At 37.3% G+C, this 24,472-nt stretch overlaps 7 non-coding genes across 7 annotated transcripts; all 7 read right to left on the bottom strand.

Moving 5' to 3' along the window:
- Positions 1-3,444: 3,444 nt before the first annotated feature.
- Positions 3,445-3,517, bottom strand: TRNAK-UUU (transfer RNA lysine (anticodon UUU)). Its single transcript has one exon. It is a non-coding gene; the product is annotated as a tRNA-Lys (tRNA).
- A 3,019-nt stretch (positions 3,518-6,536) lies between these two features.
- On the bottom strand, positions 6,537-6,609 carry TRNAK-UUU (transfer RNA lysine (anticodon UUU)). The gene has a single exon. It is a non-coding gene; the product is annotated as a tRNA-Lys (tRNA).
- A 3,353-nt stretch (positions 6,610-9,962) lies between these two features.
- Positions 9,963-10,035, bottom strand: TRNAK-UUU (transfer RNA lysine (anticodon UUU)). Its single transcript has one exon. It is a non-coding gene; the product is annotated as a tRNA-Lys (tRNA).
- Positions 10,036-13,373: 3,338 nt separating this feature from the next.
- Positions 13,374-13,446, bottom strand: TRNAK-UUU (transfer RNA lysine (anticodon UUU)). The gene has a single exon. It is a non-coding gene; the product is annotated as a tRNA-Lys (tRNA).
- Positions 13,447-14,054: 608 nt separating this feature from the next.
- On the bottom strand, positions 14,055-14,127 carry TRNAK-UUU (transfer RNA lysine (anticodon UUU)). Its single transcript has one exon. It is a non-coding gene; the product is annotated as a tRNA-Lys (tRNA).
- A 4,369-nt stretch (positions 14,128-18,496) lies between these two features.
- TRNAK-UUU (transfer RNA lysine (anticodon UUU)) lies at positions 18,497-18,569 on the bottom strand. The gene has a single exon. It is a non-coding gene; the product is annotated as a tRNA-Lys (tRNA).
- Positions 18,570-20,542: 1,973 nt separating this feature from the next.
- TRNAK-UUU (transfer RNA lysine (anticodon UUU)) lies at positions 20,543-20,615 on the bottom strand. The gene has a single exon. It is a non-coding gene; the product is annotated as a tRNA-Lys (tRNA).
- Positions 20,616-24,472: the final 3,857 nt, after the last annotated feature.

The raw sequence follows: 24,472 nt of genomic DNA, 5'->3' as shown, positions 1-24,472 counted from the left end.
TCACAAAAACGACACATTGCTTAAAAGACACTCGCCCGAACAGGGACTTGAACCCTGGACCCTCAGATTAAAGTTCTGATGTTTTACCGACTCCAGGCTCTTCTGGAGTTTGTCGCAAACCTATAGAAAGTTCGTAATACTAAAACCAAGTAAATTCAATTGGTGACAACTACTGTGCAATTACTAAAGTAGGAAAATCTCTCTATCACTAAAAGTTTGATATGAATAGCTTGACATTTAGTGTCTATTGGTGAAATACATTTAATTTGCCTCTTGGTTGAAGGTGTACATTCTTAAACAGTTTGTGATTTTCCCACTCTGCACTATGTTCCATTTCACAAAATGACACATTGCTTAAAAGACACTCGCCCGAACAGACCCTTGAACCCTGGACCCTCAGATTAAAAGTCAGATGCTCTACCGACTGAGCTATCCAGGCTCTTCTGTGATAGGTCGCAAAAATGCAGAAAGTTCGTAATACAAAAAACAAGTCATATCAAATGATGACAACTACTAGTTACTGTGCAATTACTAAAGTTGGAAAATCTCTCTATCACTAAAAGTATGAACTGAAAAGCTTGACATTTAGTGTCTCTTGATGAAATACATTTAATTTGCCTCTTGGTTGAAGGTGTACATTCTTAAACAGTTTGTGATTTTCCCACTCTGCACTATGTTCCATTTCACAAATTGACACATTACTTAAAAGACACTCACCTGAACAGGGACTTGAACCCTGGACCCTCAGATTAAAAGTCTGATGCTCTATCGACTGAGCTATCCAGGGTCTTCTGTGATAGGTCGCAAAAATGCTGAAAGTTCGTAATACAAAAACAAGTCATTTCAAATGATGACAACTACTAGTTACTGTGCAATTACTAAAGTAGGAAAATCTCTCTATCACTAAAAGTATGAACTGAAAAGCTTGACATTTAGTGTCTCTTGATGAAATACATTTAATTTGCCTCTTGGTTGAAGGTGTACATTCTTAAACAGTTTGTGATTTTCCCACTCTGCACTATGTTCCATTTCACAAAAATGACACATTGCTTAAAAGACACTCGCCCGAACAGGAACTTGAACCCTGGACCCTCAGATTAAAGTTCTGATGTTTTACCGACTCCAGGCTCTTCTGGAGTTTGTCGCAAACCTATAGAAAGTTCATAATACTAAAACCAAGTAAATTCAAATGGTGACAACTACTGTGCAATTACTAAAGTAGGAAAATCTCTCTATCACTAAAAGTATGATATGAATAGCTTGACATTTAGTGTCTATTGGTGAAATACATTTAATTTGCCTCTTGGTTGAAGGTGTACATTCTTAAATAGTTTGTGATTTTCCCACTCTGCACTATGTTCCATTTCACAAAATGACACATTGCTTAAAAGACACTCGCCCGAACAGACCCTTGAACCCTGGACCCTCAGATTAAAAGTCAGATGCTCTACCGACTGAGCTATCCAGGCTCTTCTGTGATAGGTCGCAAAAATGCAGAAAGTTCGTAATACAAAAAACAAGTAATTTCAAATGATGACAACTACTAGTTACTGTGCAATTACTAAAGTAGGAAAATCTCTCTATCACTAAAAGTATGAACTGAAAAGCTTGACATTTAGTGTCTCTTGATGAAATACATTTAATTTGCCTCTTGGTTGAAGGTGTACATTCTTAAACAGTTTGTGATTTTCCCACTATGCACTATGTTCCATTTCACAAAAACGACACATTGCTTAAAAGACACTCACCCGAACAGGGACTTGAACCCTGGACCCTCAGATTAAAGTTCTGATGTTTTACCGACTCCAGGCTCTTCTGGAGTTTGTCGCAAACCTATAGAAAGTTCGTAATACTAAAACCAAGTAAATTCAAATGGTGACAACTACTGTGCAATTACTAAAGTAGGAAAATCTCTCTATCACTAAAAGTTTGATATGAATAGCTTGACATTTAGTGTCTATTGATGAAATACATTTAATTTGCCTCTTGATTGAAGGTGTACATTCTTAAACAGTTTGTGATTTTCCCACTCTGCACTATGTTCCATTTCACAAATTGACACATTGCTTAAAAGACACTCGCCCGAACAGACCCTTGAACCCTGGACCCTCAGATTAAAAGTCAGATGCTCTACCGACTGAGCTATCCAGGATCTTCTGTGATAGGTCGCAAAAATGCTGAAAGTTCGTAATAGAAAAAACAAGTCATTTCAAATGATGACAACTACTAGTTACTGTGCAATTACTAAAGTAGGAAAATCTCTCTATCACTAAAAGTATGAACTGAAAAGCTTGACATTTAGTGTCTCTTGATGAAATACATTTAATTTGCCTCTTGGTTGAAGGTGTACATTCTTAAACAGTTTGTGATTTTCCCACTCTGCACTATGTTCCATTTCACAAAAACGACACATTGCTTAAAAGACACTCGCCCGAACAGGGACTTGAACCCTGGACCCTCAGATTAAAGTTCTGATGTTTTGCCGACTCCAGGCTCTTCTGGAGTCTGTCGCAAACCTATAGAAAGTTCGTAATACAAAAACAAGTAAATTCAAATGGTGATAACTACTGTGCAATTACTAAAGTAGGAAAGTCTCTCTATCACTAAAAGTATGAACTGAAAAGCTTGACATTTAGTGTCTCTTGATGAAATACATTTAATTTGCCTCTTGGTTGAAGGTGTACATTCTTAAACAGTTTGTGATTTTCCCACTCTGCACTATGTTCCATTTCACAAAAATGACACATTGCTTAAAAGACACTCGCCCGAACAGGGACTTGAACCCTGGACCCTCAGATTAAAAGTCCGATGCTCTACCGTCTGAGCTATCCAGGCTCTTCTGTGATAGGTCGCAAAAATGCAGAAAGTTCGTAATACAAAAAACAAGTCATTTCAAATGATGACAACTACTAGTTACTGTGCAATTACTAAAGTAGGAAAATCTCTCTATCACTAAAAGTATGAACTGAAAAGCTTGACATTTAGTGTCTCTTGATGAAATACATTTAATTTGCCTCTTGGTTGAAGGTGTACATTCTTAAACAGTTTGTGATTTTCCCACTCTGCACTATGTTCCATTTCACAAAAACGACACATTGCTTAAAAGACACTCGCCCGAACAGGGACTTGAACCCTGGACCCTCAGATTAAAGTTCTGATGTTTTACCGACTCCAGGCTCTTCTGGAGTCTGTCGCAAACCTATAGAAAGTTCGTAATACAAAAACAAGTAAATTCAAATGGTGATAACTAATGTGCAATTACTAAAGTAGGAAAGTCTCTCTATCACTAAAAGTATGATATGAATAGCTTGACATTTAGTGTCTATTGATGAAATACATTTAATTTGCCTCTTGGTTGAAGGTGTACATTCTTAAACAGTTTGTGATTTTCCCACTCTGCACTATGTTCCATTTCACAAAATGACACATTGCTTAAAAGACAATCGCCCGAACAGGGACTTGAACCCTGGACCCTCAGATTAAAAGTCAGATGCTCTACCGACTGAGCTATCCAGGCTCTTCTGTGATAGGTCGCAAAAATGCAGAAAGTTTGTAATACAAAAAACAAGTCATATCAAATGATGACAACTACTAGTTACTGTGCAATTACTAAAGTTGGAAAATCTCTCTATCACTAAAAGTATGAACTGAAAAGCTTGACATTTAGTGTCTCTTGATGAAATACATTTAATTTGCCTCTTGGTTGAAGGTGTACATTCTTAAACAGTTTGTGATTTTCCCACTCTGCACTATGTTCCATTTCACAAATTGACACATTGCTTAAAAGACACTCGCCCGAACAGACCCTTGAACCCTGGACCCTCAGATTAAAAGTCAGATGCTCTACCGACTGAGCTATCCAGGATCTTCTGTGATAGGTCGCAAAAATGCAGAAAGTTCGTAATACAAAAAACAAGTCATTTCAAATGATGACAACTACTAGTTACTGTGCAATTACTAAAGTAGGAAAATCTCTCTATCACTAAAAGTATGAACTGAAAAGCTTGACATTTAGTGTCTCTTGATGAAATACATTTAATTTGCCTCTTGGTTGAAGGTGTACATTCTTAAACAGTTTGTGATTTTCCCACTCTGCACTATGTTCCATTTCACAAATTGACACATTGCTTAAAAGACACTCGCCCGAACAGACCCTTGAACCCTGGACCCTCAGATTAAAAGTCAGATGCTCTACCGACTGAGCTATCCAGGATCTTCTGTGATAGGTCGCAAAAATGCAGAAAGTTCGTAATACAAAAAACAAGTCATTTCAAATGATGACAACTACTAGTTACTGTGCAATTACTAAAGTAGGAAAATCTCTCTATCACTAAAAGTATGAACTGAAAAGCTTGACATTTAGTGTCTCTTGATGAAATACATTTAATTTGCCTCTTGGTTGAAGGTGTACATTCTTAAACAGTTTGTGATTTTCCCACTCTGCACTATGTTCCATTTCACAAAAACGACACATTGCTTAAAAGATACTCGCCCGAACAGGGACTTGAACCCTGGACCCTCAGATTAAAGTTCTGATGTTTTACCGACTCCAGGCTCTTCTGGAGTTTGTCGCAAACCTATAGAAAGTTCGTAATACTAAAACCAAGTAAATTCAAATGGTGACAACTACTGTGCAATTACTAAAGTAGGAAAATCTCTCTATCACTAAAAGTTTGATATGAATAGCTTGACATTTAGTGTCTATTGGTGAAATACATTTAATTTGCCTCTTGGTTGAAGGTGTACATTCTTAAACAGTTTGTGATTTTCCCACTCTGCACTATGTTCCATTTCACAAAATGACACATTGCTTAAAAGACACTCGCCCGAACAGACCCTTTAACCCTGGACCCTCAGATTAAAAGTCAGATGCTCTACCGACTGAGCTATCCAGGCTCTTCTGTGATAGGTCGCAAAAATGCAGAAAGTTCGTAATACAAAAAACAAGTCATATCAAATGATGACAACTACTAGTTACTGTGCAATTACTAAAGTAGGAAAATCTCTCTATCACTAAAAGTATGAACTGAAAAGCTTGACATTTAGTGTCTCTTGATGAAATACGTTTAATTTGCCTCTTGGTTGAAGGTGTACATTCTTAAACAGTTTGTGATTTTCCCACTCTGCACTATGTTCCATTTCACAAAATGACACATTGCTTAAAAGACACTCGCCCGAACAGACCCTTTAACCCTGGACCCTCAGATTAAAAGTCAGATGCTCTACCGACTGAGCTATCCAGGCTCTTCTGTGATAGGTCGCAAAAATGCAGAAAGTTCGTAATACAAAAAACAAGTCATATCAAATGATGACAACTACTAGTTACTGTGCAATTACTAAAGTAGGAAAATCTCTCTATCACTAAAAGTATGAACTGAAAAGCTTGACATTTAGTGTCTCTTGATGAAATACATTTAATTTGCCTCTTGGTTGAAGGTGTACATTCTTAAACAGTTTGTGATTTTCCCACTCTGCACTATGTTCCATTTCACAAAAACGACACATTGCTTAAAAGACACTCGCCCGAACAGGGACTTGAACCCTGGACCCTCAGATTAAAGTTCTGATGTTTTACCGACTCCAGGCTCTTCTGGAGTCTGTCGCAAACCTATAGAAAGTTCGTAATACAAAAACAAGTAAATTCAAATGGTGATAACTACTGTGCAATTACTAAAGTAGGAAAGTCTCTCTATCACTAAAAGTATGAACTGAAAAGCTTGACATTTAGTGTCTCTTGATGAAATACATTTAATTTGCCTCTTGGTTGAAGGTGTACATTCTTAAACAGTTTGTGATTTTCCCACTCTGCACTATGTTCCATTTCACAAAAATGACACATTGCTTAAAAGACACTCGCCCGAACAGGGACTTGAACCCTGGACCCTCAGATTAAAAGTCCGATGCTCTACCGTCTGAGCTATCCAGGCTCTTCTGTGATAGGTCGCAAAAATGCAGAAAGTTCGTAATACAAAAAACAAGTCATTTCAAATGATGACAACTACTAGTTACTGTGCAATTACTAAAGTAGGAAAATCTCTCTATCACTAAAAGTATGAACTGAAAAGCTTGACATTTAGTGTCTCTTGATGAAATACATTTAATTTGCCTCTTGGTTGAAGGTGTACATTCTTAAACAGTTTGTGATTTTCCCACTCTGCACTATGTTCCATTTCACAAAAACGACACATTGCTTAAAAGACACTCGCCCGAACAGGGACTTGAACCCTGGACCCTCAGATTAAAGTTCTGATGTTTTACCGACTCCAGGCTCTTCTGGAGTCTGTCGCAAACCTATAGAAAGTTCGTAATACAAAAACAAGTAAATTCAAATGGTGATAACTAATGTGCAATTACTAAAGTAGGAAAGTCTCTCTATCACTAAAAGTATGATATGAATAGCTTGACATTTAGTGTCTATTGATGAAATACATTTAATTTGCCTCTTGGTTGAAGGTGTACATTCTTAAACAGTTTGTGATTTTCCCACTCTGCACTATGTTCCATTTCACAAAATGACACATTGCTTAAAAGACAATCGCCCGAACAGGGACTTGAACCCTGGACCCTCAGATTAAAAGTCAGATGCTCTACCGACTGAGCTATCCAGGCTCTTCTGTGATAGGTCGCAAAAATGCAGAAAGTTTGTAATACAAAAAACAAGTCATATCAAATGATGACAACTACTAGTTACTGTGCAATTACTAAAGTTGGAAAATCTCTCTATCACTAAAAGTATGAACTGAAAAGCTTGACATTTAGTGTCTCTTGATGAAATACATTTAATTTGCCTCTTGGTTGAAGGTGTACATTCTTAAACAGTTTGTGATTTTCCCACTCTGCACTATGTTCCATTTCACAAATTGACACATTGCTTAAAAGACACTCGCCCGAACAGACCCTTGAACCCTGGACCCTCAGATTAAAAGTCAGATGCTCTACCGACTGAGCTATCCAGGATCTTCTGTGATAGGTCGCAAAAATGCAGAAAGTTCGTAATACAAAAAACAAGTCATTTCAAATGATGACAACTACTAGTTACTGTGCAATTACTAAAGTAGGAAAATCTCTCTATCACTAAAAGTATGAACTGAAAAGCTTGACATTTAGTGTCTCTTGATGAAATACATTTAATTTGCCTCTTGGTTGAAGGTGTACATTCTTAAACAGTTTGTGATTTTCCCACTCTGCACTATGTTCCATTTCACAAATTGACACATTGCTTAAAAGATACTCGCCCGAACAGACCCTTGAACCCTGGACCCTCAGATTAAAAGTCAGATGCTCTACCGACTGAGCTATCCAGGATCTTCTGTGATAGGTCGCAAAAATGCAGAAAGTTCGTAATACAAAAAACAAGTCATTTCAAATGATGACAACTACTAGTTACTGTGCAATTACTAAAGTAGGAAAATCTCTCTATCACTAAAAGTATGAACTGAAAAGCTTGACATTTAGTGTCTCTTGATGAAATACATTTAATTTGCCTCTTGGTTGAAGGTGTACATTCTTAAACAGTTTGTGATTTTCCCACTCTGCACTATGTTCCATTTCACAAAAACGACACATTGCTTAAAAGATACTCGCCCGAACAGGGACTTGAACCCTGGACCCTCAGATTAAAGTTCTGATGTTTTACCGACTCCAGGCTCTTCTGGAGTTTGTCGCAAACCTATAGAAAGTTCGTAATACTAAAACCAAGTAAATTCAAATGGTGACAACTACTGTGCAATTACTAAAGTAGGAAAATCTCTCTATCACTAAAAGTTTGATATGAATAGCTTGACATTTAGTGTCTATTGGTGAAATACATTTAATTTGCCTCTTGGTTGAAGGTGTACATTCTTAAACAGTTTGTGATTTTCCCACTCTGCACTATGTTCCATTTCACAAAATGACACATTGCTTAAAAGACACTCGCCCGAACAGACCCTTTAACCCTGGACCCTCAGATTAAAAGTCAGATGCTCTACCGACTGAGCTATCCAGGCTCTTCTGTGATAGGTCGCAAAAATGCAGAAAGTTCGTAATACAAAAAACAAGTCATATCAAATGATGACAACTACTAGTTACTGTGCAATTACTAAAGTAGGAAAATCTCTCTATCACTAAAAGTATGAACTGAAAAGCTTGACATTTAGTGTCTCTTGATGAAATACGTTTAATTTGCCTCTTGGTTGAAGGTGTACATTCTTAAACAGTTTGTGATTTTCCCACTCTGCACTATGTTCCATTTCACAAAAACGACACATTGCTTAAAAGACACTCGCCCGAACAGGAACTTGAACCCTGGACCCTCAGATTAAAGTTCTGATGTTTTACCGACTCCAGGCTCTTCTGGAGTCTGTCGCAAACCTATAGAAAGTTCGTAATACTAAAACCAAGTAAATTCAAATGGTGACAACTACTGTGCAATTACTAAAGTAGGAAAATCTCTCTATCACTAAAAGTATGATATGAATAGCTTGACATTTAGTGTCTATTGGTGAAATACATTTAATTTGCCTCTTGGTTGAAGGTGTACATTCTTAAACAGTTTGTGATTTTCCCACTCTGCACTATGTTCCATTTCACAAAATGACCCATTGCTTAAAAGACACTCGCCCGAACAGACCCTTGAACCTTGGACCCTCAGATTAAAAGTCAGATGCTTTACCGACTGAGCTATCCAGGCTCTTCTGTGATAGGTCGCAAAAATGCAGAAAGTTCGTAATACAAAAAACAAGTTATTTCAAATGATGACAACTACTAGTTACTGTGCAATTACTAAAGTAGGAAAATCTCTCTATCACTAAAAGTATGAACTGAAAAGCTTGACATTTAGTGTCTCTTGATGAAATACATTTAATTTGCCTCTTGGTTGAAGGTGTACATTCTTAAACAGTTTGTGATTTTCCCACTCTGCACTATGTTCCATTTCACAAAAACACACATTGCTTAAAAGACACTCGCCCGAACAGGGACTTGAACCCTGGACCCTCAGATTAAAGATCTGATGTTTTACCGACTCCAGGCTCTTCTGGAGTTTGTCGCAAACCTATAGAAAGTTCGTAATACTAAAACCAAGTAAATTCAAATGGTGACAACTACTGTGCAATTACTAAAGTAGGAAAATCTCTCTATCACTAAAAGTTTGATATGAATAGCTTGACATTTAGTGTCTAATGGTGAAATACATTTAATTTGCCTCTTGGTTGAAGGTGTACATTCTTAAACAGTTTGTGATTTTCCCACTCTGCACTATGTTCCATTTCACAAAATGACACATTGCTGAAAAGACACTCGCCCGAACAGACCCGTGAACCCTGGACCCTCAGATTAAAAGTCAGATGCTCTACCGACTGAGCTATCCAGGCTCTTCTGTGATAGGTCGCAAAAATGCAGAAAGTTCGTAATACAAAAAACAAGTCATATCAAATGATGACAACTACTAGTTACTGTGCAATTACTAAAGTTGGAAAATCTCTCTATCACTAAAAGTATGAACTGAAAAGCTTGACATTTAGTGTCTCTTGATGAAATACATTTAATTTGCCTCTTGGTTGAAGGTGTACATTCTTAAACAGTTTGTGATTTTCCCACTCTGCACTATGTTCCATTTCACAAAAACGACACATTGCTTAAAAGACACTCGCCCGGACAGGGACTTGAACCCTGGACCCTCAGATTAAAGTTCTGATGTTTTACCGACTCCAGGCTCTTCTGGAGTCTGTCGCAAACCTATAGAAAGTTCGTAATACAAAAACAAGTAAATTCAAATGGTGATAACTACTGTGCAATTACTAAAGTAGGAAAGTCTCTCTATCACTAAAAGTATGATATGAATAGCTTGACATTTAGTGTCTATTGATGAAATACATTTAATTTGCCTCTTGGTTGAAGGTGTACATTCTTAAACAGTTTGTGATTTTCCCACTCTGCACTATGTTCCATTTCACAAAATGACACATTGCTTAAAAGACAATCGCCCGAACAGGGACTTGAACCCTGGACCCTCAGATTAAAAGTCTGATGCTCTACCGACTGAGCTATCCAGGCTCTTCTGTGATAGGTCGCAAAAATGCAGAAGTTCGTAATACAAAAAACAAGTCATTTCAAATGATGACAACTAGTAGTTACTGTGCAATTACTAAAGTAGGAAAATCTCTCTATCACTAAAAGTATGAACTGAAAAGCTTGACATTTAGTGTCTCTTGATGAAATACATTTAATTTGCCTCTTGGTTGAAGGTGTACATTCTTAAACAGTTTGTGATTTTCCCACTCTGCACTATGTTCCATTTCACAAAAACGACACATTGCTTAAAAGACACTCGCCCGAACAGGGACTTGAACCCTGGACCCTCAGATTAAAGTTCTGATGTTTTACCGACTCCAGGCTCTTCTGGAGTCTGTCGCAAACCTATAGAAAGTTCGTAATACAAAAACAAGTAAATTCAAATGGTGATAACTACTGTGCAATTACTAAAGTAGGAAAGTCTCTCTATCACTAAAAGTATGATATGAATAGCTTGATATTTAGTGTCTATTGATGAAATACATTTAATTTGCCTCTTGGTTGAAGGTGTACATTCTTAAACAGTTTGTGATTTTCCCACTCTGCACTATGTTCCATTTCACAAAATGACACATTGCTTAAAAGACAATCGCCCGAACAGGGACTTGAACCCTGGACCCTCAGATTAAAAGTCTGATGCTCTACCGACTGATCTATCCAGGCTCTTCTGTGATAGGTCGCAAAAATGCAGAAAGTTCGTAATACAAAAAACAAGTCATTTCAAATGATGACAACTACTAGTTACTGTGCAATTACTAAAGTAGGAAAATCTCTCTATCACTAAAAGTATGAACTGAAAAGCTTGACATTTAGTGTCTCTTGATGAAATACATTTAATTTGCCTCTTGGTTGAAGGTGTACATTCTTAAACAGTTTGTGATTTTCCCACTCTGCACTATGTTCCATTTCACAAAAACGACACATTGCTTAAAAGATACTCGCCCGAACAGGGACTTGAACCCTGGACCCTCAGATTAAAGTTCTGATGTTTTACCGACTCCAGGCTCTTCTGGAGTTTGTCGCAAACCTATAGAAAGTTCGTAATACTAAAACCAAGTAAATTCAAATGGTGACAACTACTGTGCAATTACTAAAGTAGGAAAATCTCTCTATCACTAAAAGTTTGATATGAATAGCTTGACATTTAGTGTCTATTGGTGAAATACATTTAATTTGCCTCTTGGTTGAAGGTGTACATTCTTAAACAGTTTGTGATTTTCCCACTCTGCACTATGTTCCATTTCACAAAATGACACATTGCTTAAAAGACACTCGCCCGAACAGACCCTTTAACCCTGGACCCTCAGATTAAAAGTCAGATGCTCTACCGACTGAGCTATCCAGGCTCTTCTGTGATAGGTCGCAAAAATGCAGAAAGTTCGTAATACAAAAAACAAGTCATATCAAATGATGACAACTACTAGTTACTGTGCAATTACTAAAGTAGGAAAATCTCTCTATCACTAAAAGTATGAACTGAAAAGCTTGACATTTAGTGTCTCTTGATGAAATACGTTTAATTTGCCTCTTGGTTGAAGGTGTACATTCTTAAACAGTTTGTGATTTTCCCACTCTGCACTATGTTCCATTTCACAAAAACGACACATTGCTTAAAAGACACTCGCCCGAACAGGAACTTGAACCCTGGACCCTCAGATTAAAGTTCTGATGTTTTACCGACTCCAGGCTCTTCTGGAGTCTGTCGCAAACCTATAGAAAGTTCGTAATACTAAAACCAAGTAAATTCAAATGGTGACAACTACTGTGCAATTACTAAAGTAGGAAAATCTCTCTATCACTAAAAGTATGATATGAATAGCTTGACATTTAGTGTCTATTGGTGAAATACATTTAATTTGCCTCTTGGTTGAAGGTGTACATTCTTAAACAGTTTGTGATTTTCCCACTCTGCACTATGTTCCATTTCACAAAATGACACATTGCTTAAAAGACACTCGCCCGAACAGACCCTTGAACCTTGGACCCTCAGATTAAAAGTCAGATGCTCTACCGACTGAGCTATCCAGGCTCTTCTGTGATAGGTCGCAAAAATGCAGAAAGTTCGTAATACAAAAAACAAGTTATTTCAAATGATGACAACTACTAGTTACTGTGCAATTACTAAAGTAGGAAAATCTCTCTATCACTAAAAGTATGAACTGAAAAGCTTGACATTTAGTGTCTCTTGATGAAATACATTTAATTTGCCTCTTGGTTGAAGGTGTACATTCTTAAACAGTTTGTGATTTTCCCACTCTGCACTATGTTCCATTTCACAAAAACACACATTGCTTAAAAGACACTCGCCCGAACAGGGACTTGAACCCTGGACCCTCAGATTAAAGATCTGATGTTTTACCGACTCCAGGCTCTTCTGGAGTTTGTCGCAAACCTATAGAAAGTTCGTAATACTAAAACCAAGTAAATTCAAATGGTGACAACTACTGTGCAATTACTAAAGTAGGAAAATCTCTCTATCACTAAAAGTTTGATATGAATAGCTTGACATTTAGTGTCTATTGGTGAAATACATTTAATTTGCCTCTTGGTTGAAGGTGTACATTCTTAAACAGTTTGTGATTTTCCCACTCTGCACTATGTTCCATTTCACAAAATGACACATTGCTGAAAAGACACTCGCCCGAACAGACCCGTGAACCCTGGACCCTCAGATTAAAAGTCAGATGCTCTACCGACTGAGCTATCCAGGCTCTTCTGTGATAGGTCGCAAAAATGCAGAAAGTTCGTAATACAAAAAACAAGTCATATCAAATGATGACAACTACTAGTTACTGTGCAATTACTAAAGTTGGAAAATCTCTCTATCACTAAAAGTATGAACTGAAAAGCTTGACATTTAGTGTCTCTTGATGAAATACATTTAATTTGCCTCTTGGTTGAAGGTGTACATTCTTAAACAGTTTGTGATTTTCCCACTCTGCACTATGTTCCATTTCACAAAAACGACACATTGCTTAAAAGACACTCGCCCGGACAGGGACTTGAACCCTGGACCCTCAGATTAAAGTTCTGATGTTTTACCGACTCCAGGCTCTTCTGGAGTCTGTCGCAAACCTATAGAAAGTTCGTAATACAAAAACAAGTAAATTCAAATGGTGATAACTACTGTGCAATTACTAAAGTAGGAAAGTCTCTCTATCACTAAAAGTATGATATGAATAGCTTGACATTTAGTGTCTATTGATGAAATACATTTAATTTGCCTCTTGGTTGAAGGTGTACATTCTTAAACAGTTTGTGATTTTCCCACTCTGCACTATGTTCCATTTCACAAAATGACACATTGCTTAAAAGACAATCGCCCGAACAGGGACTTGAACCCTGGACCCTCAGATTAAAAGTCTGATGCTCTACCGACTGAGCTATCCAGGCTCTTCTGTGATAGGTCGCAAAAATGCAGAAGTTCGTAATACAAAAAACAAGTCATTTCAAATGATGACAACTAGTAGTTACTGTGCAATTACTAAAGTAGGAAAATCTCTCTATCACTAAAAGTATGAACTGAAAAGCTTGACATTTAGTGTCTCTTGATGAAATACATTTAATTTGCCTCTTGGTTGAAGGTGTACATTCTTAAACAGTTTGTGATTTTCCCACTCTGCACTATGTTCCATTTCACAAAAACGACACATTGCTTAAAAGACACTCGCCCGAACAGGGACTTGAACCCTGGACCCTCAGATTAAAGTTCTGATGTTTTACCGACTCCAGGCTCTTCTGGAGTCTGTCGCAAACCTATAGAAAGTTCGTAATACAAAAACAAGTAAATTCAAATGGTGATAACTACTGTGCAATTACTAAAGTAGGAAAGTCTCTCTATCACTAAAAGTATGATATGAATAGCTTGATATTTAGTGTCTATTGATGAAATACATTTAATTTGCCTCTTGGTTGAAGGTGTACATTCTTAAACAGTTTGTGATTTTCCCACTCTGCACTATGTTCCATTTCACAAAATGACACATTGCTTAAAAGACAATCGCCCGAACAGGGACTTGAACCCTGGACCCTCAGATTAAAAGTCTGATGCTCTACCGACTGAGCTATCCAGGCTCTTCTGTGATAGGTCCCAAAAATGCAGAAGTTCGTAATACAAAAAACAAGTCATTTCAAATGATGACAACTAGTAGTTACTGTGCAATTACTAAAGTAGGAAAATCTCTCTATCACTAAAAGTATGAACTGAAAAGCTTGACATTTAGTGTCTCTTGATGAAATACATTTAATTTGCCTCTTGGTTGAAGGTGTACATTCTTAAACAGTTTGTGATTTTCCCACTCTGCACTATGTTCCATTTCACAAAAACGACACATTGCTTAAAAGACACTCGCCCGAACAGGGACTTGAACCCTGGACCCTCAGATTAATGTTCTGATGTTTTACCGACTCCAGGCTCTTCTGGAGTCTGTCGCAAACCTATAGAAAGTTCGTAATACAAAAACAAGTAAATTCAAATGGTGATAACTAATGTGCAATTACTAAAGTAGGAAAGTCTCTCTATCACTAAAAGTATGATATGAATAGCTTGACATTTAGTGTCTATTGATGAAATACATTTAATTTGCCTCTTGGTTGAAGGTGTACATTCTTAAACAGTTTGTGATTTTCCCACTCTGCACTATGTTCCATTTCACAAAATGACACATTGCTTAAAAGACAATCGCCCGAACAGGGACTTGAACCCTGGACCCTCAGATTAAAAGTCTGATGCTCTACCGACTGAGCTATCCAGGATCTTCTGTGATAGGTCGCAAAAATGCAGAAAGTTCGTAATACAAAAAACAAGTCATATCAAATGATGACAACTACTAGTTACTGTGCAATTACTAAAGTTGGAAAATCTCTCTATCACTAAAAGTATTATCTGAATAGCTTGACATTTAGTGTCTATTGATGAAATACATTTAATTTGCCTCTTGGTTGAAGGTGTACATTCTTAAACAGTTTGTGATTTTCCCACTCTGCACTATGTTCCATTTCACAAAAACGACACATTGCTTAAAAGACACTCGCCCGAACAGGGACTTGAACCCTGGACCCTCAGATTAAAGTTCTGATGTTTTACCGACTCCAGGCTCTTCTGGAGTTTGTCGCAAACCTATAGAAAGTTCGTAATACTAAAACCAAGTAAATTCAAATGGTGACAACTACTGTGCAATTACTAAAGTAGGAAAATCTCTCTATCACTAAAAGTTTGATATGAATAGCTTGACATTTAGTGTCTATTGGTGAAATACATTTAATTTGCCTCTTGGTTGAAGGTGTACATTCTTAAACAGTTTGTGATTTTCCCACTCTGCACTATGTTCCATTTCACAAAATGACACATTGCTTAAAAGACACTCGCCCGAGCAGACCCTTGAACCCTGGACCCTCAGATTAAAAGTCAGATGCTCTACCGACTGAGCTATCCAGGCTCTTCTGTGATAGGTCGCAAAAATGCAGAAAGTTTGTAATACAAAAAACAAGTCATATCAAATGATGACAACTACTAGTTACTGTGCAATTACTAAAGTTGGAAAATCTCTCTATCACTAAAAGTATGAACTGAAAAGCTTGACATTTAGTGTCTCTTGATGAAATACATTTAATTTGCCTCTTGGTTGAAGGTGTACATTCTTAAACAGTTTGTGATTTTCCCACTCTGCACTATGTTCCATTTCACAAATTGACACATTGCTTAAAAGACACTCGCCCGAACAGACCCTTGAACCCTGGACCCTCAGATTAAAAGTCAGATGCTCTACCGACTGAGCTATCCAGGATCTTCTGTGATAGGTCGCAAAAATGCAGAAAGTTCGTAATACAAAAAACAAGTCATTTCAAATGATGACAACTACTAGTTACTGTGCAATTACTAAAGTAGGAAAATCTCTCTATCACTAAAAGTATGAACTGAAAAGCTTGACATTTAGTGTCTCTTGATGAAATACATTTAATTTGCCTCTTGGTTGAAGGTGTACATTCTTAAACAGTTTGTGATTTTCCCACTCTGCACTATGTTCCATTTCACAAAAACGACACATTGCTTAAAAGATACTCGCCCGAACAGGGACTTGAACCCTGGACCCTCAGATTAAAGTTCTGATGTTTTACCGACTCCAGGCTCTTCTGGAGTTTGTCGCAAACCTATAGAAAGTTCGTAATACTAAAACCAAGTAAATTCAAATGGTGACAACTACTGTGCAATTACTAAAGTAGGAAAATCTCTCTATCACTAAAAGTTTGATATGAATAGCTTGACATTTAGTGTCTATTGGTGAAATACATTTAATTTGCCTCTTGGTTGAAGGTGTACATTCTTAAACAGTTTGTGATTTTCCCACTCTGCACTATGTTCCATTTCACAAAATGACACATTGCTTAAAAGACACTCGCCCGAACAGACCCTTTAACCCTGGACCCTCAGATTAAAAGTCAGATGCTCTACCGACTGAGCTATCCAGGCTCTTCTGTGATAGGTCGCAAAAATGCAGAAAGTTTGTAATACAAAAAACAAGTCATATCAAATGATGACAACTACTAGTTACTGTGCAATTACTAAAGTAGGAAAATCTCTCTATCACTAAAAGTATGAACTGAAAAGCTTGACATTTAGTGTCTCTTGATGAAATACGTTTAATTTGCCTCTTGGTTGAAGGTGTACATTCTTAAACAGTTTGTGATTTTCCCACTCTGCACTATGTTCCATTTCACAAAAACGACACATTGCTTAAAAGACACTCGCCCGAACAGGAACTTGAACCCTGGACCCTCAGATTAAAGTTCTGATGTTTTACCGACTCCAGGCTCTTCTGGAGTCTGTCGCAAACCTATAGAAAGTTCGTAATACTAAAACCAAGTAAATTCAAATGGTGACAACTACTGTGCAATTACTAAAGTAGGAAAATCTCTCTATCACTAAAAGTATGATATGAATAGCTTGACATTTAGTGTCTATTGGTGAAATACATTTAATTTGCCTCTTGGTTGAAGGTGTACATTCTTAAACAGTTTGTGATTTTCCCACTCTGCACTATGTTCCATTTCACAAAATGACACATTGCTTAAAAGACACTCGCCCGAACAGACCCTTGAACCTTGGACCCTCAGATTAAAAGTCAGATGCTCTACCGACTGAGCTATCCAGGCTCTTCTGTGATAGGTCGCAAAAATGCAGAAAGTTCGTAATACAAAAAACAAGTTATTTCAAATGATGACAACTACTAGTTACTGTGCAATTACTAAAGTAGGAAAATCTCTCTATCACTAAAAGTATGAACTGAAAAGCTTGACATTTAGTGTCTCTTGATGAAATACATTTAATTTGCCTCTTGGTTGAAGGTGTACATTCTTAAACAGTTTGTGATTTTCCCACTCTGCACTATGTTCCATTTCACAAAAACACACATTGCTTAAAAGACACTCGCCCGAACAGGGACTTGAACCCTGGACCCTCAGATTAAAGATCTGATGTTTTACCGACTCCAGGCTCTTCTGGAGTTTGTCGCAAACCTATAGAAAGTTCATAATACTAAAACCAAGTAAATTCAAATGGTGACAACTACTGTGCAATTACTAAAGTAGGAAAATCTCTCTATCACTAAAAGTTTGATATGAATAGCTTGACATTTAGTGTCTATTGGTGAAATACATTTAATTTGCCTCTTGGTTGAAGGTGTACATTCTTAAACAGTTTGTGATTTTCCCACTCTGCACTATGTTCCATTTCACAAAATGACACATTGCTGAAAAGACACTCGCCCGAACAGACCCGTGAACCCTGGACCCTCAGATTAAAAGTCAGATGCTCTACCGACTGAGCTATCCAGGCTCTTCTGTGATAGGTCGCAAAAATGCAGAAAGTTCGTAATACAAAAAACAAGTCATATCAAATGATGACAACTACTAGTTACTGTGCAATTACTAAAGTTGGAAAATCTCTCTATCACTAAAAGTATGAACTGAAAAGCTTGACATTTAGTGTCTCTTGATGAAATACATTTAATTTGCCTCTTGGTTGAAGGTGTACATTCTTAAACAGTTTGTGATTTTCCCACTCTGCACTATGTTCCATTTCACAAAAACGACACATTGCTTAAAAGACACTTGCCCGGACAGGGACTTGAACCCTGGACCCTCAGATTAAAGTTCTGATGTTTTACCGACTCCAGGCTCTTCTGGAGGCTGTCGCAAACCTATAGAAAGTTCGTAATACAAAAACAAGTAAATTCAAATGGTGATAACTACTGTGCAATTACTAAAGTAGGAAAGTCTCTCTATCACTAAAAGTATGATATGAATAGCTTGACATTTAGTGTCTATTGATGAAATACATTTAATTTGCCTCTTGGTTGAAGGTGTACATTCTTAAACAGTTTGTGATTTTCCCACTCTGCACTATGTTCCATTTCACAAAATGACACATTGCTTAAAAGACAATCGCCCGAACAGGGACTTGAACCCTGGACCCTCAGATTAAAAGTCTGATGCTCTACCGACTGAGCTATCCAGGCTCTTCTGTGATAGGTCGCAAAAATGCAGAAGTTCGTAATACAAAAAACAAGTCATTTCAAATGATGACAACTAGTAGTTACTGTGCAATTACTAAAGTAGGAAAATCTCTCTATCACTAAAAGTATGAACTGAAAAGCTTGACATTTAGTGTCTCTTGATGAAATACATTTAATTTGCCTCTTGGTTGAAGGTGTACATTCTTAAACAGTTTGTGATTTTCCCACTCTGCACTATGTTCCATTTCACAAAAACGACACATTGCTTAAAAGACACTCGCCCGAACAGGGACTTGAACCCTGGACCCTCAGATTAAAGTTCTGATGTTTTACCGACTCCAGGCTCTTCTGGAGTCTGTCGCAAACCTATAGAAAGTTCGTAATACAAAAACAAGTAAATTCAAATGGTGATAACTACTGTGCAATTACTAAAGTAGGAAAGTCTCTCTATCACTAAAAGTTTGATATGAATAGCTTGACATTTAGTGTCTATTGGTGAAATACATTTAATTTGCCTCTTGGTTGAAGGTGTACATTCTTAAACAGTTTGTGATTTTCACACTCTGCACTATGTTCCATTTCACAAAATGACACACTGCTTAAAAGACACTCGCCCGAACAGACCCTTGAACCCTGGACCCTCAGATTAAAAGTCAGATGCTCTACCGACTGAGCTATCCAGGCTCTTCTGTGATAGGTCGCAAAAATGCAGAAAGTTCGTAATACAAAAAACAAGTCATATCAAATGATGACAACTACTAGTTACTGTGCAATTACTAAAGTTGGAAAATCTCTCTATCACTAAAAGTATGAACTGAAAAGCTTGACATTTAGTGTCTCTTGATGAAATACATTTAATTTGCCTCTTGGTTGAAGGTGTACATTCTTAAACAGTTTGTGATTTTCCCACTCTGCACTATGTTCCATTTCACAAAAACGACACATTGCTTAAAAGACACTCGCTCGAACAGGAACTTGAACCCTGGACCCTCAGATTAAAGTTCTGATGTTTTACCGACTCCAGGCTCTTCTGGAGTTTGTCGCAAACCTATAGAAAGTTCGTAATGCTAAAACCAAGTAAATTCAAATGGTGACAACTACTGTGCAATTACTAAAGTAGGAAAATCTCTCTATCACTAAAAGTTTGATATGAATAGCTTGACATTTAGTGTCTATTGGTGAAATACATTTAATTTGCCTCTTGGTTGAAGGTGTACATTCTTAAACAGTTTGTGATTTTCCCACTCTGCACTATGTTCCATTTCACAAAATGACACATTGCTTAAAAGACACTCGCCCGAACAGACCCTTGAACCCTGGACCCTCAGATTAAAAGTCAGATGCTCTACCGACTGAGCTATCCAGGCTCTTCTGTGATAGGTCGCAAAAATGCAGAAAGTTCGTAATACAAAAAACAAGTCATATCAAATGATGACAACTACTAGTTACTGTGCAATTACTAAAGTAGGAAAATCTCTCTATCACTAAAAGTATGAACTGAAAAGCTTGACATTTAGTGTCTCTTGATGAAATACATTTAATTTGCCTCTTGGTTGAAGGTGTACATTCTTAAACAGTTTGTGATTTTCCCACTCTGCACTATGTTCCATTTCACAAATTGACACATTGCTTAAAAGACACTCACCCGAACAGGAACTTGAACCCTGGACCCTCAGATTAAAGTTCTGATGTTTTACCGACTCCAGGCTCTTCTAGAGTTTGTCGCAAACCTATAGAAAGTTCGTAATACTAAAACCAAGTAAATTCAAATGGTGACAACTACTGTGCAATTACTAAAGTAGGAAAATCTCTCTATCACTAAAAGTATGATATGAATAGCTTGACATTTAGTGTCTATTGGTGAAATACATTTAATTTGCCTCTTGGTTGAAGGTGTACATTCTTAAACAGTTTGTGATTTTCCCACTCTGCACTATGTTCCATTTCACAAAATGACACATTGCTTATAAGACACTCGCCCGAACAGGGACTTGAACCCTGGACCCTCAGATTAAAAGTCTGATGCTCTACCGTCTGAGCTATCCAGGCTCTTCTGTGATAGGTCGCAAAAATGCTGAAAGTTCGTAATACAAAAAACAAGTCATTTCAAATGATGACAACTACTAGTTACTGTGCAATTACTAAAGTAGGAAAATCTCTCTATCACTAAAAGTATGAACTGAAAAGCTTGACATTTAGTGTCTCTTGATGAAATACATTTAATTTGCCTCTTGGTTGAAGGTGTACATTCTTAAACAGTTTGTGATTTTCCCACTCTGCACTATGTTCCATTTCACAAAAACGACACATTGCTTAAAAGACACTCGCCCGAACAGGAACTTGAACCCTGGACCCTCAGATTAAAGTTCTGATGTTTTACCGACTCCAGGCTCTTCTGGAGTTTGTCGCAAACCTATAGAAAGTTCGTAATACTAAAACCAAGTAAATTCAAATGGTGACAACTACTGTGCAATTACTAAAGTAGGAAAATCTCTCTATCACTAAAAGTATGATATGAATAGCTTGACATTTAGTGTCTATTGGTGAAATACATTTAATTTGCCTCTTGGTTGAAGGTGTACATTCTTAAACAGTTTGTGATTTTCCCACTCTGCACTATGTTCCATTTCACAAAATGACACATTGCTTAAAAGACACTCGCCCGAACAGACCCTTGAACCCTGGACCCTCACATTAAAAGTCAGATGCTCTACCGACTGAGCTATCCAGGCTCTTCTGTGATAGGTCGCAAAAATGCAGAAAGTTCGTAATACAAAAAACAAGTAATTTCAAATGATGACAACTACTAGTTACTGTGCAATTACTAAAGTAGGAAAATCTCTCTATCACTAAAAGTATGAACTGAAAAGCTTGACATTTAGTGTCTCTTGATGAAATACATTTAATTTGCCTCTTGGTTGAAGGTGTACATTCTTAAACAGTTTGTGATTTTCCCACTCTGCACTATGTTCCATTTCACAAAAACGACACATTGCTTAAAAGACACTCGCCCGAACAGGGACTTGAACCCTGGACCCTCAGATTAAAGTTCTAATGTTTTACCGACTCCAGGCTCTTCTGGAGTTTGTCGCAAACCTATAGAAAGTTCGTAATACTAAAACCAAGTAAATTCAAATGGTGACAACTACTGTGCAATTACTAAAGTAGGAAAATCTCTCTATCACTAAAAGTTTGATATGAATAGCTTGACATTTAGTGTCTATTGATGAAATACATTTAATTTGCCTCTTGATTGAAGGTGTACATTCTTAAACAGTTTGTGATTTTCCCACTCTGCACTATGTTCCATTTCACAAATTGACACATTGCTTAAAAGACACTTGCCCGAACAGACCCTTGAACCCTGGACCCTCAGATTAAAAGTCAGATGCTCTACCGACTGAGCTATCCAGGCTCTTCTGTGATAGGTCGCAAAAATGCAGAAAGTTCGTAATACAAAAAACAAGTCATATCAAATGATGACAACTACTAGTTACTGTGCAATTACTAAAGTAGGAAAATCTCTCTATCACTAAAAGTATGAACTGAAAAGCTTGACATTTAGTGTCTCTTGATGAAATACATTTAATTTGCCTCTTGGTTGAAGGTGTACATTCTTAAACAGTTTGTGATTTTCCCACTCTGCACTATGTTCCATTTCACAAAAACGACACATTGCTTAAAAGACACTCGCCTGAACAGGAACTTGAACCCTGGACCCTCAGATTAAAGTTCTGATGTTTTACCGACTCCAGGCTCTTCTGGAGTCTGTCGCAAACCTATAGAAAGTTCGTAATACTAAAACCAAGTAAATTCAAATGGTGACAACTACTGTGCAATTACTAAAGTAGGAAAATCTCTCTATCACTAAAAGTATGATATGAATAGCTTGACATTTAGTGTCTATTGGTGAAATACATTTAATTTGCCTCTTGGTTGAAGGTGTACATTCTTAAACAGTTTGTGATTTTCCCACTCTGCACTATGTTCCATTTCACAAAATGACACATTGCTTAAAAGACACTCGCCCGAACAGACCCTTGAACCCATGACCCTCAGATTAAAAGTCAGATGCTCTACCGACTGAGCTATCCAGGCTCTTCTGTGATAGGTCGCAAAAATGCTGAAAGTTCGTAATACAAAAAACAAGTCATTTCAAATGATGACAACTACTAGTTACTGTGCAATTACTAAAGTAGGAAAATCTCTCTATCACTAAAAGTATGAACTGAAAAGCTTGACATTTAGTGTCTCTTGATGAAATACATTTAATTTGCCTCTTGGTTGAAGGTGTACATTCTTAAACAGTTTGTGATTTTCCCACTCTGCACTATGTTCCATTTCACAAAAATGACACATTGCTTAAAAGACACTCGCCCGAACAGGGACTTGAACCCTGGACCCTCAGATTAAAGTTCTGATGTTTTACCGACTCCAGGCTCTTCTGGAGTCTGTCGCAAACATATAGAAAGTTCGTAATACAAAAACAAGTAAATTCAAATGGTGATAACTACTGTGCAATTACTAAAGTAGGAAAGTCTCTCTATCACTAAAAGTATGATATGAATAGCTTGACATTTAGTGTCAATTGATGAAATACATTTAATTTGCCTCTTGGTTGAAGGTGTACATTCTTAAACAGTTTGTGATTTTCCCACTCTGCACTATGTTCCATTTCACAAAATGACACATTGCTTAAAAGACAATCGCCCGAACAGGGACTTGAACCCTGGACCCTCAGATTAAAAGTCTGATGCTCTACCGACTGAGCTATCCAGGATCTTCTGTGATAGGTCGCAAAAATGCAGAAAGTTCGTAATACAAAAAACAAGTCATATCAAATGATGACAACTACTAGTTACTGTGCAATTACTAAAGTTGGAAAATCTCTCTATCACTAAAAGTATTATCTGAATAGCTTGACATTTAGTGTCTATTGATGAAATACATTTAATTTGCCTCTTGGTTGAAGGTGTACATTCTTAAACAGTTTGTGATTTTCCCACTCTGCACTATGTTCCATTTCACAAAAACGACACATTGCTTAAAAGACACTCGGCCGAACAGGGACTTGAACCCTGGACCCTCAGATTAAAGTTCTGATGTTTTACCGACTCCAGGCTCTTCTGGAGTTTGTCGCAAACCTATAGAAAGTTCGTAATGCTAAAACCAAGTAAATTCAAATGGTGACAACTACTGTGCAATTACTAAAGTAGGAAAATCTCTCTATCACTAAAAGTTTGATATGAATAGCTTGACATTTAGTGTCTATTGGTGAAATACATTTAATTTGCCTCTTGGTTGAAGGTGTACATTCTTAAACAGTTTGTGATTTTCCCACTCTGCACTATGTTCCATTTCACAAAATGACACATTGCTTAAAAGACACTCGCCCGAACAGACCCTTGAACCCTGGACCCTCAGATTAAAAGTCAGATGCTCTACCGACTGAGCTATCCAGGCTCTTCTGTGATAGGTCGCAAAAATGCAGAAAGTTCGTAATACAAAAAACAAGTCATATCAAATGATGACAACTACTAGTTACTGTGCAATTACTAAAGTTGGAAAATCTCTCTATCACTAAAAGTATGAACTGAAAAGCTTGACATTTAGTGTCTCTTGATGAAATACATTTAATTTGCCTCTTGGTTGAAGGTGTACATTCTTAAACAGTTTGTGATTTTCCCACTCTGCACTATGTTCCATTTCACAAATTGACACATTGCTTAAAAGACACTCACCCGAACAGGGACTTGAACCCTGGACCCTCAGATTAAAAGTCTGATGCTCTATCGACTGAGCTATCCAGGCTCTTCTGTGATAGGTCGCAAAAATGCAGAAAGTTCGTAATACAAAAAACAAGTCATATCAAATGATGACAACTACTAGTTACTGTGCAATTACTA

The sequence above is a fragment of the Taudactylus pleione genome, unplaced genomic scaffold, assembly GCF_031769625.1.
Source record: "Taudactylus pleione unplaced genomic scaffold, aTauple2 ptg000454l, whole genome shotgun sequence".
NCBI classification, from domain to species: Eukaryota; Metazoa; Chordata; class Amphibia; order Anura; family Myobatrachidae; genus Taudactylus; species Taudactylus pleione.
This window is presented reverse-complemented; position numbering and strand designations above follow the sequence as displayed.